Raw genomic sequence first — 18,699 nt, 5'->3', positions numbered from 1 at the left:
TCCCTGATAACTTTCCTTGTTCTGAAGTCTAATCTATCCGAAAATAATTTAGCCATTCCTGTATTCTTTTGATTAGTGTTAGCATGGTATATCTCCCTCCATTCCTTTATGCTCAATATATATATATATGTGTGTGTGTGTGTATGTGTATATACACATGCGTATATATATATATGTATACACACACACACACACACACACACACACACACACACACACATATATATATATATATATAGGTTTCAACATAAGGTTGGGTGTTGTTTTTTGATCCACTCTGATAGTCTCTCTTTTTTTTTTTTCCTATGGAAATTTTTTTTTTTAGTTTTATTTTGGTACCATTAATCTACAATTACATGAAGAACATTATGTTTACTAGGCTCCCCCCTTCACCAAGTCCCCCCACATACCCGTTCACAGTCACTGTCCATCAACATAGTATGATGTTGTAAAACCACTAGTTGTCTTCTCTGTGTTGCACAGCCCTCCCCGTGCCCTCCGACTTTATGCATGTTAATCGTAATACCCCCTTTCTTTTCTTCCCTCCCTTATCCCTCCCTTCCTACCCGTCCTCCCCAGTCACTTTCCGTTTGGTAACTATTACTCCATTCTTGGGTTCTGTGCTTCTGCTTCTGTTTTGTTCCTTCAGTTTTCTTTTGTTCTTATACTCCACATGTGAGTGAAATCATTTGGTACTTGTCTTTCTCCGCCTGGCTTATTTCACTGAGCATTAATACCCTGTAGCTACATCACGTTGTTGCAAATGGTAGGATCTGTTTTTTTCTTATAGCTGAGTAATATTCCATTGTGTATATGTACCACATCTTCTTTATCCATTCATCTACTGATGGACATTTAGGTTGCTTCCATATCATGGCTACTGTAAATAGTGCTGCGATAAACATAGGGGTGCATCTGTCTTTTTCAAACTGGAATGCTGCGTGCTTGGGGTAAATTCCTAGAAGTAGAATTACTGGGTCAAATGGTATTTCTATTTTGAGCATTTTGAGGAACCTCCATACTGCTTTCCACAATGGTTGAACTAATTTACATTCCCACCAGCAGTGTAGGAGGGTTCCCCTTTCTCCACAACCTCGCCAACATTTGTTGTTGTTTGTCTTTTGGATGGTAGCCATCCTTACTGGTGTGAGAAGATATCTCTTTTGTGCTTTTAATTTGCATTTCTCTGATGACAAGCGATGTGGAGCATCTTTTCATGTGTCTGTTGGCCATCTGAATTTCTTCTTTAGAGAACTGTCTATTCAGCTCTTCTGCCCATTTTTTAATTGGATTATTTGCTTTTTGTTTGTTGCAGAGCGTGAGCTCTTTATATATTTTAGATATCAACCCTTTATCGGATCTGTCATTTATGAGTATATTCTCCCATACTGTAGGATACCTTTTCGTTCTATTGATGGTGTCCTTTGCTGTACAGAAGCTTTTCAGCTTGATATAGTCCCATTTGTTCATTTTTGCTTTTGTTTCCCTTGCCCGGGGAGATATGTTCAAGAAGAGGTCACTCATGTTTATGTCTAAGAGATTTTTGCCTATGTTTTTTTCTAAGAGTTTTATGGTTTCATTACTTACATTCAAGTCTTTGATCCATTTCAAATTTACTTTTGTGTATGGGGTTAGACAGTGGCCCAGTTTCATTCTCTTACATGTAGCTGTCCAGTTTTGCCATCACCATCTGTTGAAGAGACTGTCATTTCTCCATTGTATGTCCATGGCTCCTTTATCAAATATTAATTGCCCATATGTGTTTGGGTTAATGTCTGGAGTCTCTATTCTGTTCCACTGGTCTGTGGCTCTGTTCTTGTGCCAGTATCAAATTGTCTTGATTACTATGGCTTTGTAGTAGAGCTTGAAGTTGGGGAGCAAGATACCTCCCACTTTATTCTTCCTTCTGAGGATTGCGTTTGCTATTTGGGGTCTTTGATGGTTCCATTTGAATTTTTGAAATATTTGTTCCAGCTCATTGAAGAATGCTATTGGTAGTTTGATAGGGATTTCATCAAATCTGTATATTGCTTTGGGCAAGATGGCCATTTTGACAATATTAATTCTTCCTAGCCAGGAGCATGGGATGAGTTTCCATTTGTTAGTGACCTCTTTAATTTCTCTTAAGAGTGTCTTATAGTTTTCAGGGTATAGGTCTTTCACTTCCTTGGTTAGGTTTATTCCTAGGTATTTTATTCTTTTTGATGCTATTGTGAATGGAATTGTTTTCCTGATTTCTCTTTCTATTAGTTTATTGTTAGTGTATATGAAAGCCACAGATTTCTGTGTGTTAATTTTGTATCCTGTAACTTTGCAGTATTCGATATCAGTTCTAGTAGTATTGGAATGGAGTCTTTGGGGTTTTTTATGTAGAATATCATGTCATCTGCAAATACTGACTGTTTAACTTCTTCTTTACCAGTCTGGATTCCTTGTATTTCTTTGTTTTGTCTAATTGCCATGGCTAGGACCTCCAGTACTATGTTGAATGACAGTGGGGAGAGTGGGCATCCCTGTCTTGTTCCCGATAGCAGAGGAAAAGCTTTCAGCTTCTCGCTGTTCAGTATGATGTTGGCTGTGGGTTTATCATATATGGCCTTTATTATGTTGAGGTACTTGCCCTCTATACCCACTTTGTTGAGAGTTTTTATCATGAATGTATGTTGAATTTTGTTGAATGCTTTTTCAGCATCCAAGGAGACGATCATGTGGTGTTTGTCTTTCTTTTTGTTGATGTGGTGGATGATGTTGATGGATTTTCGAGTGTTGTACCATCCTTGCATCTGTGGGATGAATCCCACTTGGTCATGGTGTATGATCCTTTTCATGTATTTTTGAATTCAGTTTGCTAATATTTTGTTGAGCATTTTTGCATCTACCTACATCAGGAATATTGGTCTGTAGTTTTCTTTTTTGGTGGGGTCTTTGCCTGGTTTTGGTATTAGGGTGATGTTGGCTTCATAGAATGAGTTTGGGAGTATTTCCTCCTCTTCTATTTTTTGGAAAACTTTAAGGAGAATGGGTATTTTGTCTTCTCTGTATGTCTGATAAAATTCCGATGTAAATCCACCTGGCCTGGGGGTTTTGTTCTTTGGTAGTTTTTTGATTACCACTTCAATTTCGTTTCTGGTAATGGGTCTGTTTAGATTTTCTGTTTCTTTCTGGGTCAGTCTTCGAAGGTTGTACTTTTCTAGGAAGTTGTCCATTTCTCCTAGGTTTCCCAGCTTGTTAGCATATAGGTTTTCATAGGACTCTCTAATGATTCTTTGTATTTCTGTGGGGTCCATCATGATTTTTCCTTTCTCGTTTCTGATTCTGTTGATGTGTGTTGACTCTCTTTTCCTCTAAATAAGTCTGGCTAAAGGCTTAGATGAACCTTTTTGTTTATTTCATCGAAGAACCAGCTCTTGGTTTCATTGATTTTTGCTATTGTTTTATTCTTCTCAATTTTGTTTATTTCTTCTATGATCTTTATTATGTCCCTCCTTCTGCTGACCTTAGGCCTCATTTGTTCTTCTTTTTCCAATTTTGATAATTGTGACATTAGAGCATTCATTTGGGATTGTTCTTCCTTTTTTAAATATGCCTGGATTGCTATATACTTTCTTCTTAAGACTGCTTTTGCTGTGTCCCACAGTAGTTGGGGCTTTGTGTTGTTGTTGTCATTTGTTTCCATATATTGCTGAATCTCCATTTTAATTTGGTCATTGATACATTGATTATTTAGGAGAATGTTGTTAAGCCTCCATGTGTTTGTGAACCTTTTGGCTTTCTTTGTACAATTTATTTCTAGTTTTATGCCTTTGTGGTCTGAAAAGTTGGTTGGTAGGATTTCAATCTTTTGGAATTTACTGAGGCTCTTTTTGTGGCCTGGTATTTGGTCTATTCTGGAGAATGTTCCATGTGCACTTGAGAAGAATGTGTATCCTGTTGCTTTTGGATGTAGAGATCTGTAGATATCTATTAGGTCCATCTGTTGTAGTGTGTTGTTCAGTGCCTCTGTGTCCTTACGTATTTTCTGTCTGGTGGATCTGTCCTTTTGAGTGAGTGGTGCGTTGAAGTCTCCCAAAGTGATTGCATTGCATTCTATTTCCTCCTTTAACTCTGTTAATATTTGTTTCACATATATTGGTTCTCCTGTATTGGGTGCATATATACTTATAATGGTTATATCTTCTTGTTGCACTGAGCCCTTTATCATTATGTAATGTCCTTCTTTATCTTTTGTTACTTTCTTTATTTTGAAGTCTGTTTTGTCTGATACTAGTATTGCAACACCTGCTTTTTTCTCTCTGTTGTTTTCATGAAATATCTTTTTCCATCCCTTGAGTTTAAGTCTGTGCATGTCTTTGGGTTTGAGGTGAGTCTCTTGTAAGCAGCATATAGATGGATCTTGTTTTTTTATCCACTCTATTACTCTGTGTCTTTTGATTGGTGCATTCAGTCCATTTACATTTAGGGTGATTATTGAAAGGTATGTACTTATTGCCATTGAAGGCTTTAAGTTTGTGGTTACCAAAGGTTCAAGATTAGCTTCTTTACTATCTTACTGTCTAACGTAACTCACTTATTGAGCTATTATAAACATGGTCTGATGATTCTTTATTTCTCTCCCTTCTTTTTCCTCCTCCTCCCTTCTTCATATGTTGGTTCTTTTGTTCTTCACTCTTTTTAGGAGTGCTCCCGTCTAGATGCCCTGTAGAGGTGGTTTGTGGGAGGCAAATTTCCTCAACTTTTGCTTGTCTTGGAATTGTTCAATCCCTCCTTCATATTTAAATGATAGTCGTGCTGGATACAGTATTCTTGGTTCGAGGCCCTTCTGTTTCATTGCATTAAGTATATCATGCCATACTCTTCTGGCCTGTAGGGTTTCTGTTGAGAAGTCTGATGATAGCCTGATGGGTTTTCCTTTGTAGGTGAACTTTTTTTTCTCTCTGACTGCCTTTAATACTTTGTCCTTGTCTTTTATATTTGCCATTTTAATTATTAGGTGTCTTGGTGTTGCCCTCCTTGGGTCGCTTGTCATGGGAGTTCTGTGTACCTCTGTGGTCTGAGAGGCCATTTCCTCCTCTAGTTTGGGGAAGTTTACAGTAATTATTTCTTCAAAAACACTTTGTATACCTATTTTTCTCTCTCTTCATCTTCTGGTACCCCTATAATGTGGATATTGTTCCATTTTGATTGGTCACACAGTTCTCTTAAAATTCTTTCATTTCTGGAGATCCTTTTATCTCTCTCAGCATCAGCTTCTCTGTGTTCCTGTTCTCTGTTTTCTAGTCCATTAATGGTCTCTTCTACCTCATTCATTCTGTTTTGAAGTCCTTCCAGAGATTGTTTTATTTCTATATTCTCCCTCCTTAGTTCTTGCATATTTCTCTGCAAGTCCATCAGCATAGTTATGAGTTTTGTTTTGAATTCTTTTTCAGGAAGATTGGTTAAATCTATCTCCCCAGGTTCCTTCTCAGGGGAAGATGTAGAAGATGTCGAAGCTGTCTGGGTTAGTCTTATCTGAATCAAATTTTTTTGCCTTTTCATGTTGATAGGTGCAGTGGAGTTCTATTGATGTGTCTGTCAGCTGGGAGAGTCAAGACTCTTTCCACTTGGCTCCTGGCCTTTCTTTACTGGGACAACTGCTACCCCTAGTCGGTTATGTTGGGCAATTGCATGTAGATTGGGTCTCTGTATCTTGCCCGGCCGGTACGGAGGAAGCTCCCTTGCTGTGGGCGTGGCCAGCCTCAGGCTGCTGCTCTGCTATGGCAGGGCCCTGGAGGGGTAATGGATGGGGGGCTGTTTGGCTGTTTACCTCCATGAGGGGTCTCAGAGCTGTTGCCCAGAGAGTTAGGGCATCCGGGCTTTCCTGGAATTTCCAATTGCTGGACTGTGACCCAGGATGCTTCCGTCCAGCAGTGGGGTTCCTGTCCCTTTAATACGTTCAAAAAGCACTCTTTTTTCTTTGTCACAGGGGCGCCGGCTTCGGGACCCACTCACAGGTCTTACTGTCCTGCTTCCCTAGTTTCCAGCACCCCACGCATGCACTGTGTGTCTGCGCTCTGGTGTGGATGGCTAGGGCTGGGTGTTTAGCAGTCCTGGGCTCCCTCTCCCTCCTCACTCTGACTCCTCTCCTATCGCTGGGAGCTGGGGTGAGGGGCCTCGGGTCCCGCCGGGCTACGGCTTGTATCTTACCCCTTTCACCAGGTGGTGGGTTCTCGCAGGTGTGGATGTAGTCTGGCTGTTGTCCTGTGTCTTTCTGGTCTCTCTTTTAGGGATAGTTGTATTTGTTGTATTTTCTAAAATATATATGTTTTTGGGAGGAGATTCCCACTGTCCTACTCATGCCGCCATCTTGGCTCTGCCCTCCTGACAGTCTCTCTTTTATTGGTGTATTTAGATTGGTTATTGATATAGTTGTATTAATATCTATCATATTTCTTACTGTTTTCTGTTTGCTGCCCTTCTTCTTTATTTCTGTTTTTGTCTTCTATAATTTTTCTTCCTTTTGTTGTTTTAATTGGTCAATATATATATATTTTTTCTTCTTCCCTGACATTTTAACCTTACTTCTTTTATTATATTTTTTTAGTCGTTTCTCTAGACTTTCAAATGGACACTTAAAATGAATCCAAGTCTACTTTCATAACACACTATACCACTTTACAGGTAGTGTGAGAACATGTAATATCTACATCAAAAGTCATTTATGAAATTGAATGTTGTGGAATCCTTAAAATAGTACTCTTTTCCTTTCTAGCTCAATAAATTTACCTGCTGATTCTGTTGTGAAAGAGAAGATAACAGCTATATACCCAGGGTAAAAGAAAAAAAATCATTGTTACTCCTCTCTTGTGTTATTAGATTACACTGTGCTGACTCTGCAAATATTCGTCCCTTTTTACCATGTTACCAGCAATACTCACTGTAAATTTTAGGTAGATTAGAGCTAAAAATGACATTAGTAACATGTCCTGTCTTAGTTTGATTTTACTCAAGCCCAACCGGGAAGATGAAATCTAAGCTGATAATAACATTAACATCACTTTCTTCGGCATAAGAAACTGCAGCTAATTCTCAATCTCTTTGACAGTACCATATACCTCAATCAGGATTCTAGATGTCATTTTTTTATCTAATTTTTAAGTTAGTTAGGTACCCAGTTGACATCAGTGGAAACTGAAGTTCTCTGTACTGTTCCAGGTATCTTGAATTCTGCCATGTAAATTTACAAAGGTATGCCATAACCCTAATCTGAATAGCTCTTTTCTGTCAGTGGTAGTACATTGCCCTTTACTGGTCCTTTCAAATCACTAAGCATCTATTTTTGTTTACCTGATGACTAGACAAGACATACTGCCAGTTATCCAGGGTCTGTGTGAGTTTTGGTGATATATATATACTAATATAAGCTGAACCATGTAAGTTAAAATTGACTAAATTTATTCAAATTATGTAATACCACCCCTTTTTAACTGCTTTGAATTTAAACATGGATGTACAGTAATGGCTTCTATATTTCTGTGGGAAACTCCTATGACTTCACTATGAAATATAAAAATTTTGATAATCAAAGTTCTCTTCTACCAGTACTAAGCATCTGATTGTTCTACCCTCTTTGTGATTTTGCTTTAACCATCGGTGTTTACATTAATAAATAAAGTTATTTATTAAGTTGTGCTGTAGTTATCCACTTTTAAAACTCCTGGGTGATGAGAATTTCTGTACATTGTACATCAAAGAGTCATTGTTCGTTATGTTTACATATTAATTGCATTCCTCCACAGTAACAGGATTACTTACTAGATTCTGGAAATATTTGATTTTATGACAAAAGGTTTCCATTTCATAACTGATGAAGATACCACGCTGTACTACTGGAAAAACTGTCTATAATCAATGATTTTTAAAAATTACTTATTTCTATATATTGTGTTTTAATGTATTATAGGAAAGGAGCTATTTGCACTCAAAATTTGGTATTGTATTTCCAACTAATATACTATTTTTATAGATTTTAGAATTACTTTGTGCTTTTAGAAAAACTGAATATCCAACAGCTATGTTGAGAGATTATTGGCTACAATGAATCTGGGTAGTACATTATACTAGAACACACTTTTCTTTGTTTTTAACACATTTATTATGAATTATACCATATATAAAGAAACTGTACAAAATATTCTTAAAGTTTAACAATTCATTACAAAATGAAAATCTTGTAGTTATTACTCAGAGTTCCTTCCTGATTATAAATTCCTGTCTCTCCCTTAGAGATAAATGCTTTACATTTTTATGAAAATCTTTGTCTTCTTTATAGTTTTGCTACAAACTCACACATCCCTAAATACTATTGATATTACTGCCTGTTCTTGAATATGAACTTCTGAATTAACTTTTTTATGAACTTTTGAATGTATGTGTTGTCTTGAATCTGTCCTCTTTTTATATCATGTTTGTAAGATTAATTCCTATTGTGTGCAGTTGTAGTTCCTTGCTTTTCATTGCTTCACAATGTGGTACTTGTATGAATATATCATAATTCTATGACTATACACTTTTTGATGGAGATTTGGGTTGTTTCCTGTTATGGCTATTATGAACAGTGCTGTATCCTGGCGCACATGTGCATGCATTTCCCCATATATAATGAACAATGGAATTGCTGGGTCATAGGGTATGAGTGTCCTCAGTTTTATTAGTAGTATCCAAAGTATTCACTAAAGTGGTTTTATTAGCTACAATCTCACTAACAGAATATGGAGTTCCATATGTTAAAGTGATAACATTCAATGTTTCACCATTAAGAGTTGTATTTTTCTAGTTTTTGAAAGATATTCCTTATCAAATTAAATAAATGTTCTTCTATTAATAATTCCCTTTGTATTTTAATCCAGAATGGATGAAAGCCTCCAAAGCAAGAATTAATAAATTTAAATATTTAAAACTTTATCACTACTGGATGTGTAGTGATTTCTGTGTGATATTAATTTGTATTTCAATATGATTGAGCACCCTTTTTATTGTTATTGTACATTTTGGTTTTCTTCTTGTGAAGTTCCATTCAAATCTATTGACCATTTTTTAAAAATTGGCATTGTTTATTCTGCCCTTTTAAAAAAATTTGTAGGGGTTTATTTATATATTGTGAGGACGTGTTCATTGTTGGTTGTATGTACTGTGACTATCTACTACCACTCTGTGGCTTTTATTTGAATGCTCTGATATCTTTTAATGAAGATAAGTTTTAATTTAATGTATTTGATTTATCAAGCTTTCCTTTGTTGTTCTATTCTATAACATTGTCTTTAAAAGTCTTTGCTGATTTTTCTTACAAATGACAGTATTTAATCTTTTCTACCTGTGTATTGTTCCAGCACAATTTATTTAATTAAAATAAATGATAAATAAATAGGTAAAAATGTCTTCTCATCTTTTCATCAGTGCAACATCTATTCATAAATCAGGTATCATTTGGTAAGTGTGTGAAAGTGATTTACTGGACTTTCTATTCTGTTCTATTAATCTATGGGGCTCAATAATTAACTCACCATTGTAATTATTACAACTTCATAAAAATCTTGATTACAAGTTTATATGGTCTTGATATCTGACAAAGCTATTTCTCTCACCATCTTCTTTTTCAATATTATCCTATTCTTGGCCCTTTGAAATTCCATACAAATTTTAGAATTAATTTATCAAGTTCCACACAAGAAAACTGTTGAGAATTTGACTGTTATTGCATTTAATCTATAAATCAATTTTGTATAGTTAACCTCTTTAAAATATTAGGTCTTCCAATTTATGAATATTGTATATCTCTCATTTATTTAGGTCTCCTTTAATAACACAATGAACTTTTTGAATTTTTCTAATTTTCTGTTGATTTTTCCTAGTTCTTTGATATTTTTAGACCATACAAAATGGTTTACTTTTAAATTGATATATTTTTTTGTATAAAGACAAATAATTTTATATTGACCTTATATTCACTACACATCAGAAATTTAGTTTTCATCCTAATAGTTTATTTGTAGATTTATTTGCAATTGCATTCTGTAAAACTGTATCATCTATAAATAATAATGGTGTTATTTCTAGTCATTTTACCTTTTATTTATTTATATATGTAATAATTTATTTATTTATTTATGCCTTACTGAACTGCCTAAAACATATGGTACACTGTTAAATAGAAATGGTTATGGCATCATTCTTACTTGCTCTTCTGCTGAGACAATTGGCCAGGATTTAAAAAACACTGAGGACATCTTTAAAAGCATTAATGTTGTCTTGGAATGCAGTGAATTCCAAAGTAATTAAGTTAGTGAAACAGTCTATGTTTGAACTCATCAAGTGTATGAATCACTTCATTATTTATGGATTCTTTACCATCTCATAAGTGTTTTTACTACATTTTTTGTTCTAAATTAGGCTTTTCTCAGTTATATGAGGGAAAGTTGCTTAATTTTAGATAACAGAACCTTTCAAAAAGAATTGGGCCTCTTTTTATTTGTACATTTCCAAAGAATAAGCTTAGGTGGTTTATGTAGGTATTATTGGAAGCAAAAGGTATACAGCTACAGCTTAAGGACAGGCTACCTCAGTGCTACAGTGTCTTCTTTTCTTCCTACATATGTATATATAACATCATACATAGTAGTAATAGTAGCATAACTCCATTCGGATTCCTGGACCCCAATGCAGTGTGTGTAAGTATGTGGAAGGGGGTCTTCCCACACTTAACACCAAGCAGTTCTCTAACACCAGCAGGGATCTGAGAATTCAACCCAGTTCTGATGCTATCTGCCTGGAGACAGGACCAAATTTCCCAGATTAAGGGCCCTGTCAGTCCTACAAGACTGCCTTCCACCACCCTCCATCCCCCTACTTCCCTACTCCCCAACCCCCTACCCCCAACCCCGCTCTAGATGCCAGTCGCAAAGCCAGGCAGTTAGTTACCTGTAATTCCGACCTACCAGTTACAGATGGGAGGTTCTCACGACCTCCGCCTTACATTTGATTAATTTGCTAGATTGGCTCACAGAACTCAGGAAAACACATTTACCAGTTTAAGAAGGACACCGTAAAGGATACAAGTTAACATCCAGATGAAGAGAGGCATACAGCAAGTTCCCAAATAAAGGAGCTTCTGTGCTCATGGAGCTTGAGGCCTGGCTCAGTGGCACATGGAGACGTTCTGGTTTCCCAAGCTTAGAAGCTCTCTCTCAGACGGAGAAACCGAATCCCAGAGAGCAGAGAGTGATAAGTTCTTCCCAGGGGGTTTTGTGAAGGCTTCATTGCATAGTCATGATTGACTAAATTATTGGCCATCGGCTGATTCAGCCTAGAGCCCCTGCCCTTGGGTGGGGTCCAGAAGTCTCTTATTAACATGACAAGACACTCATTTCACCTTCAGGACCAGTGGAAGAAGAGCAAATGTACCTGGGAAATCAATATTTGGTCATAGAAATGACCAAATATGTATTTCTTATAACTCATTATATCACACCTGGACTTCCAAGCCATGCAGAATTATTCAATCTTATGGTAGAAGCTGGAAAAATGTAGCTGTTAAGAAAAGCAGGGCTTGGAAATTCCTTCAGGATGAAATGGTAGTAGTCACAAATGCTTTTCAGGTCTGGGCACCTCCAATAGTAGCACTGTAAGATAGGGTCAGGAAAAGAAAACGTTACTGTGTAAGAATTTAATTTCATGGAGAATGATGTTATTTTTAGAAAAGCATACAGATTTAAAAATTGATTGAGCACATATGCAAATTTTTTAGATAGTTGCTCGTCTTCTCCCTATCAGAGCAATTTTAAAGCAGTGGAGCTTTCTAGCCTATATTTACCGTTAGGAAACTGAAAATTATTTGACATGTACCAAAGACAACTATCTATAGACTCATGTTCACAGATGTAGGCTTAATCTTAGGGGGAAGATGATAAATAGATAGATAGATAGATAGATAGATGATAGATAGATAGATAGATAGATAGACAGATGATAGATTATTGGTCATCATCACATTTTTGTGAAGGCTGTCCTTCAGTTGTTAAGGGATGGTGATTATCTCCCTATCCCCTGAATGACCCACATCTTTTATTCTTAGATAAGAGAAAGTGTACCATACTTTAAAGTGGTTCAAGGAGATAAAAGCAGCCTGACTGACTTACCCCAGGCTACAACTTAACATAAAATCTGAGTTTAATTATACACTCTTTGTTGTCAAACATACTAGCAGATAAGAGAGAATGAATGGCCCAGAGGCAAGACTGCATATGCTATCATGATTGGTGGCAAAAACAACATCCATTATACTTAAAGCTTTTCTTTTTTTAATGTAAAGGGAAACTTGGAGATGTGTTTTTCAAAACTGAAGAAAAAACAAGATAGCCAATAGTTCATATTCCTTATTATGTTCATATTCCTGATTTTCCTTATTACTAATGAAAATACGGGATTAGAATATAGTTTAGAAATAGATACACAAAAAACAAGAAACACTGGATCTCCAATTTAAAATAACTGTTAAACTTCCCTTTAGATAGACAAATAAATTGCCAAAGTAGCCTGCTTAATTTGTAGCAAATCTAATCATTTGTTTCAGTTCTTGTCATTCCTGTAATTAGATTAATGACATGCTTGTTTTATTTATCTATCAATATTTGCTTTGTTGGTTAAACAATTCATTTTAGAAGTGAATACAGATACCTATTGAGGCTGATATCTACACCACCCTCATTCCCAATATGTCTCTGCTATTTGCTTTTCTAGGACAATTACATAGAATATTATGTTTCTTTTTGTAATGGGTGAAAATACAAACTATTACTTTCAATAGTGGTCTTTGCTTAACACTTTTTTTCTGTTCCAAATATATTTCACTTGGTAAAGCCTTTAAATTTTCATTTCTTTTTTCTTGTAGTTCTGAGTTATTAAATGTGGAAGTTGTATAAGTCAGAAAATATTGGAAACTATCTCTACCCATATACCTGGCTCAAGCATTTTATTTACTTTAACCAGACTACTGTGATAATCCTCCCTCTCCCCAAACACCCAAATACATATAAACAAGCACACCCACACATGGTTGTGTACACAAACATCCTTATTTGAACTAAATGATCAAATCAGTATTTGGTGTAATTTGGACACCACCATAGAAGAAAAAGTTTAAGATCAACGTAATGCTATGAGTTCTGGGTTGGAAGAGGGTGATTTCACTGGAGTATCTCCTTTCTTTCTGGATATTTCTAACAATAGAAAACAGACCATTTCATGGTCAGAAAACAACAGGATGAATGTTTTCATGTTTTCAATAACTCTATTAACAGATGCTGCACAATTTCTATGATCTCAGCTCTGTGTAGCTACTTGAGAAAAGCTGATAGAAAAGAGGATGCCATATCTGAAGAAAAGAGAGTTTTTCTGGCATGCAACAGTTACAATTGCCAACATAATGCACATTTTTATTGGAGATTATGCTGTGGCGTGAGGGTGTGATGTTGTCATGGCCATAGGAGAATGATGAGTTATGAAGATTGCCTCAGAGATCTTTAATGAGGGTTTGAATGAAATAGTCCATTCTAAGGGGAACTGTACATATATGGGTTTTACGATGGTAACCTCTTGTTCAAAAGCTGTAAACTTTAAGGATACTAAAGCAAATTGTCAAAACAGTTTCAAAGAAGTTCTAAAAAGTTAAACCTTGATCAGCAATAGTTCAGAGTGCCTGTTTTAACTATAACCTCACCAACAGTGACTGATTCTTTTCAGTATTACTAATTTGAGAGATGAAAATGGTGTCACGTAAAATTTTTATTTTTTACCATGTTTGTTATCAATTCGTTATTTCCCTTTTCTCTTTTATAATTGTCTATTGATACATTTCTCCCCATAAACTACTTTTGCCCATGTGCTTTTGTCTTGATTTGTGTGATCTCTTTATATAAAAATAAAAATTATCACCATTAATCTGGCATAATTACTATGAATAGTTCCCAGTTTCCAGTTACCTTTCAATTTTTATTTGGTTAAGAGAAATATAGGAGTAAAATGTTGATCTAGGCTAAGCTATTTAGCCTTAATAATTTTTATTCCATTATATTTTAATAATTTTTAAGTTCATCAGTTTTATCCATTATAAAATCATGTGTTCATCAAATATATATTTTTTTCAAATAATAAAAAAGTAAAAAAAAAGAGAACACGTTTTCCCAATTTTCAGAGTCTCACATCCACTATAAATATTTTATAGATTTTCCTTTCAGCATTCATTTTGGGAAGGTTTTTATGATGCTGTTGTTGTTTGTTTACTAGAAAAATGCATTCTGCTTCATTCCCTTAATATCATGATATAATAGTCACTCTTTCCTGTCATATTACATCCTATCATGGCATGTAGTTCATTTATTAAGTAAATACTTATTTACCGTCATTGCGTATCAGTCACTCTTCTAGGCACTGGAACACAGTGCTAGTGGGGTCAGGGACAACAATGCAAATAAACACAAAATATGTCAGGTATTTTTAAATGCTATGAAGAAAATGTAGGCTAAGTAAGAGGAATAAAGAGTTCTGGAAGGGAGTAAGGTTTGCAGTTTTATATAAAGGGGTGAGGAAAGGCCTTTCTTATTTGGTCATATTTTAGCTGAGATCTGAGTGAACTGGTAGAATAAGCCATGCATATATCTGGGTGAAGAGAGTTTCAGGCAAAAGGATAGAGCAGGAACAAAGGACTTGAGATAGGAATGTGCTTGATATTTCTGAGAATATTGAAGTGACAGTGTGGTGGGTGTTAGGCTGGAGAAAAGAAAAACAAGGACATGCAAACAGAACAGAGAGATGCCATAGGGGGAGAACAGACCAGACCCCAAAGTCCGTGCTGTATATGGAAAGGGGACAGCTCTCCCTGAATTCCATCCTGATGTGCCAACTAAGACCCGGATGTCAGCCTCCTCCCTCTTGGAAGGAAAAAAAGTTTCTAGTTGTCTATTATGTCACCTTTATCCAATCATACCTCTCCACACCCCCTAAGATAGCTTGCCCACTCCTCCCCCTCCTAATCCCTTATAAGCCCCCCACCTCCCCAACCGGGTGTGACTTCTCTGGCCTGTGACAAGAAGGCCACAGAACCTCACCTGGGGGTATTTAAATAAATTACCTGGCCCTTTGTTGCCCCTCTTTGCCTGCTTATTTCAGCTAGAATTTATCTTACATATGGTGCCAAAACACGGGAAGGAGCATGAGTGCGGGGCCCTGACTGGCCACCAGCGGCCCTGCCCCCTCCTTCCCCAACCTGGGACCTCCACCTGCTCTCCTCTGCATAGATTATTTTCTGGTGAGTCCCTCAGTTTCCCCTGGTCTGCTTCCCTTCCTAACTCCATTTCACCTGGTCCATCCAAAATCGTAGCTACGTCCAGATCTTGGGTATTCAGCCCATCCATTGCGAGTATCTGGGATACTCGCCCCTGGCCCTGCGGTGTGGGAGATGTCCCTCACCCAGGCTCCCAGGCTGACTTGGTGTGCTTGGGATGCTGGGCACTCCTCTCAGCAGGATTGTTTTTTGGGAAGTAGGCACAGACATGGGGATCCAGCCCATGAAAGCAGAAGCTCAGACCCCGCTGCGGTGTCTCATTTCTAATCTGGCTACTCTCTATTTGTCCCAGGAAGTTCGCAAACAGAAGTTAGTCTTCCTTTGCTCTGAGGCCGGACCTCAGTATCCCTTGGACAACCAATCTCACTGGCCCCCTGAGGGAACTTTTGATTTTAGCCTCCTCACCAGCTTAACTAATTATTGCCACCAGAGCGGAAAGTAGAATGAAATCCCATATGTGCAGGCTTTTTGGACTTTGCACTCCCGGTCAGACCTTTATGTTGTGTTCAATGACTCAGGTTCTCCTAGCCCGATTTCCAGTTAAAGGTTGTCAGCCTCTTACTCTGCTCAGTCCTTCCTTTTCAGATCCGCCAGAAAACCTCAGTCGCCCACCTCCCTCAGCTCACAATCCCCTCCCCCTCTCTCCACCACCATCTTTAAGTCCTTTGTCTTCACACGTGTCACCTCCATCTTAAAGTCTTGCATTCTCAACCATGCCATTGTCCTGCTCTCCTCTTCCAGTGGCTGCACCACCCCCTCCCCCTCTCCTTCCACCTTCACTGCTCTCTTCCCCCACCAGAACACGCCCCTCCTGCCCTCTAGTTCCAGAAGGCACAGACAAAAAGCTGAGAAGAGAGAGGGCAATTGGATATCAGTGACTTAAGTCTTTGTATCAGTTTGTCTATCTGTGTATATGTTTTTATGAAAAAAGTGTTGCTGACTGTAGTCATTGTATCTCAGTTTGTACATTTGTGTGTCTAAGTGTGTAAATGAAAAATATTTTATTTAAAAACAAGTGCTTGTGAAGATTGAGCATTCTGGAACTTCCAGAGAATCTAGTAAAAAATGTTAAGCATTAATGCTAATTTGAGTTTAGCTGAGGCGGGCATGTCCTTGTTGTTATCAGCTGCCTAAGTTTACCTAAGGTCATTTAAGTCAATGTTATCTGCTAAATCCTTTAAGAATAAAATGCTTAAAGGCTTGGCTTTGTCTAACATTCAGTAAAAGTTTTGTAAGTAATCTAGCATAGTTGCTAAAAATAAGTAAACAAGCCTAGCAAATAAATATCTTAATAATAATACTGTATTGATGTATAACAGTATATATATATATATATATATATATATATATATATATATATGCAAACAGCCTGAGAATTTTTGTAGTAAACCAAAATTCTTAGTTTGCTAAGTTATATAGACATATTTTGTGCCTAATAAGAAATTGTGCTATAAAGCACATTTCCAAAAATGATAACATATGTTCATAAATGTATCAATCTGAAAAATGCTAGTATAACAGTTTACAGCAGCCTATTTTTCAGTGTTCACTGAAAGTTGAAGTAATAGTTTTAAGTTCTAATCAAAACTACTTAAAGTAGTAAGGAAAACATTTCTGCATGCTAAAAAATATGTCTTTTGATAAAAGAAAGTTGTAAAGAGTTTGTAGAAGAATTTAATATAGTCATGCTATGTAAAATTAAAGCAAACGAGTCTCAGTATCAGGTACACAGCAAAATTAGAATTTTGTTTTCAGTTAAAAAGACAAAGTTTTCTTAGCTGTTAGTCTGCTCTTAATATTGAAAGATTGCAGAAAGTTCTTCTAATTGTTTTATCAAAGCAGTTTCTTATGCTTAAAGTCTCAGTGAGTTGTCGGAATCTTTAAGAAAATGGGATCTTAATATTAAAAGGACTAAAAGGTAAGCTTTGATAACAACTGTATAACCTTTATTTGCCTTTGAAGTACTTTGTTGTCATTCTAGTTAATTAGATAAGTGTTGCTTCATAGCAACCTATGGTCGTATTTAAGCAAGTGCCTTAAAACTTTTAACAACTTCCCAAAATCAAATTCAAAAAAGTGCTTTTGCCTCTACTTAACTCTGATATTTTCCAGAGAGCCCCTAGAACATGTCAGAAAAACTTTTTCTCATTGGAGAAAGTATTTGGCTAATTTAGCTTATTTATCTGATATATAATTACCTGCTTAATTGCCTGGAGGGCACTGTTAAAAAGAATGATACTAAACTTTGTTAGTGAATGTTTTGTTACAGAAATATCCAAATTTCTTTATAACAACTGTCTTACAGTAAGCTCTCATTAGATCTTTAACCATTGTCATTTGTAAGTCTTCTGTCATGTATACTCACTGTTTTATTACTCCTAAACTAGTAAAAAACTAGATTTCAGCAGAACAAGTATTTGTAACCTAAGATTAAGTAAACCAAGGAAGATGATTTTGTGGCTTTTTGTTTCAAATATTGCTGATAAAGTGTTTTAAGCTTTTTCTCTTACACTGACAACAGTTTACTAATCTTTATAAGCAGAATTGAAACTTATCTTTCTATCTACCTGATCCCTCCAGAATATAAAAACTCTCAGTGACTATTTTTATATTTCATGGCAGTATGTTTATTTGCATAAGTTCAATAAGAACCTGCCTTCCTTGTAAGAGGACCAATTAAAAATACTGGTTATACTACCAAGGCTTTGACTGGAATGTCATACGTGAGAGACATGTGTGTAAGCTCAGATATAAACAGCTTTAAGGAACTAAGGTTGACTTTATAGAGCCAACAAAGCCCCTTGGAAGAACTGGCCTGGTACCTTGCTTACAGGGTTCCCAGCAGCCTTACCAGGTGAGTAAGGAAGGTCACTTCCTGGCAGGTGCAGGAACCTCACGATGTTTTGAGAACCTCAGAGAAGAGAAGAATTCACCCAAATGAACAGGTACTGCAGGCAAAACCTGATGGCAAGTCTGGCTTAGCTTAGCTTTCTGGCCTCAAAAAGCCCTTAAAAGTTCAATCTGAAATTCCTTACAAAAAGTTCCAGCAAAGCATATTTAAAAGAGCCTATGTAATCAATTGCTCTTCTTGCTGCACTTATGCAAATAATCAAGCCAACTGTTAATTATTTTCTTAATCTAGCTACTTCTAATAAAAATTAGGGTGATTTTAGAGAAAAGTATTGTTTCAATAATGCAGTCTTATCTATACTAAATCCTAATACTAGTCATTGAGATGTAAACTCGATCCAGAATTCCAGTCCCCCATAATAGCCTGGCCAATGCCCCTACTGGGCCCCTTAATAACAGTTTGTGGTTTACTCTTA

The sequence above is a fragment of the Manis javanica genome, chromosome X, assembly GCF_040802235.1.
Source record: "Manis javanica isolate MJ-LG chromosome X, MJ_LKY, whole genome shotgun sequence".
Taxonomy (NCBI): Eukaryota; Metazoa; Chordata; class Mammalia; order Pholidota; family Manidae; genus Manis; species Manis javanica.
Note: the sequence above shows the minus strand (reverse complement) of the source record.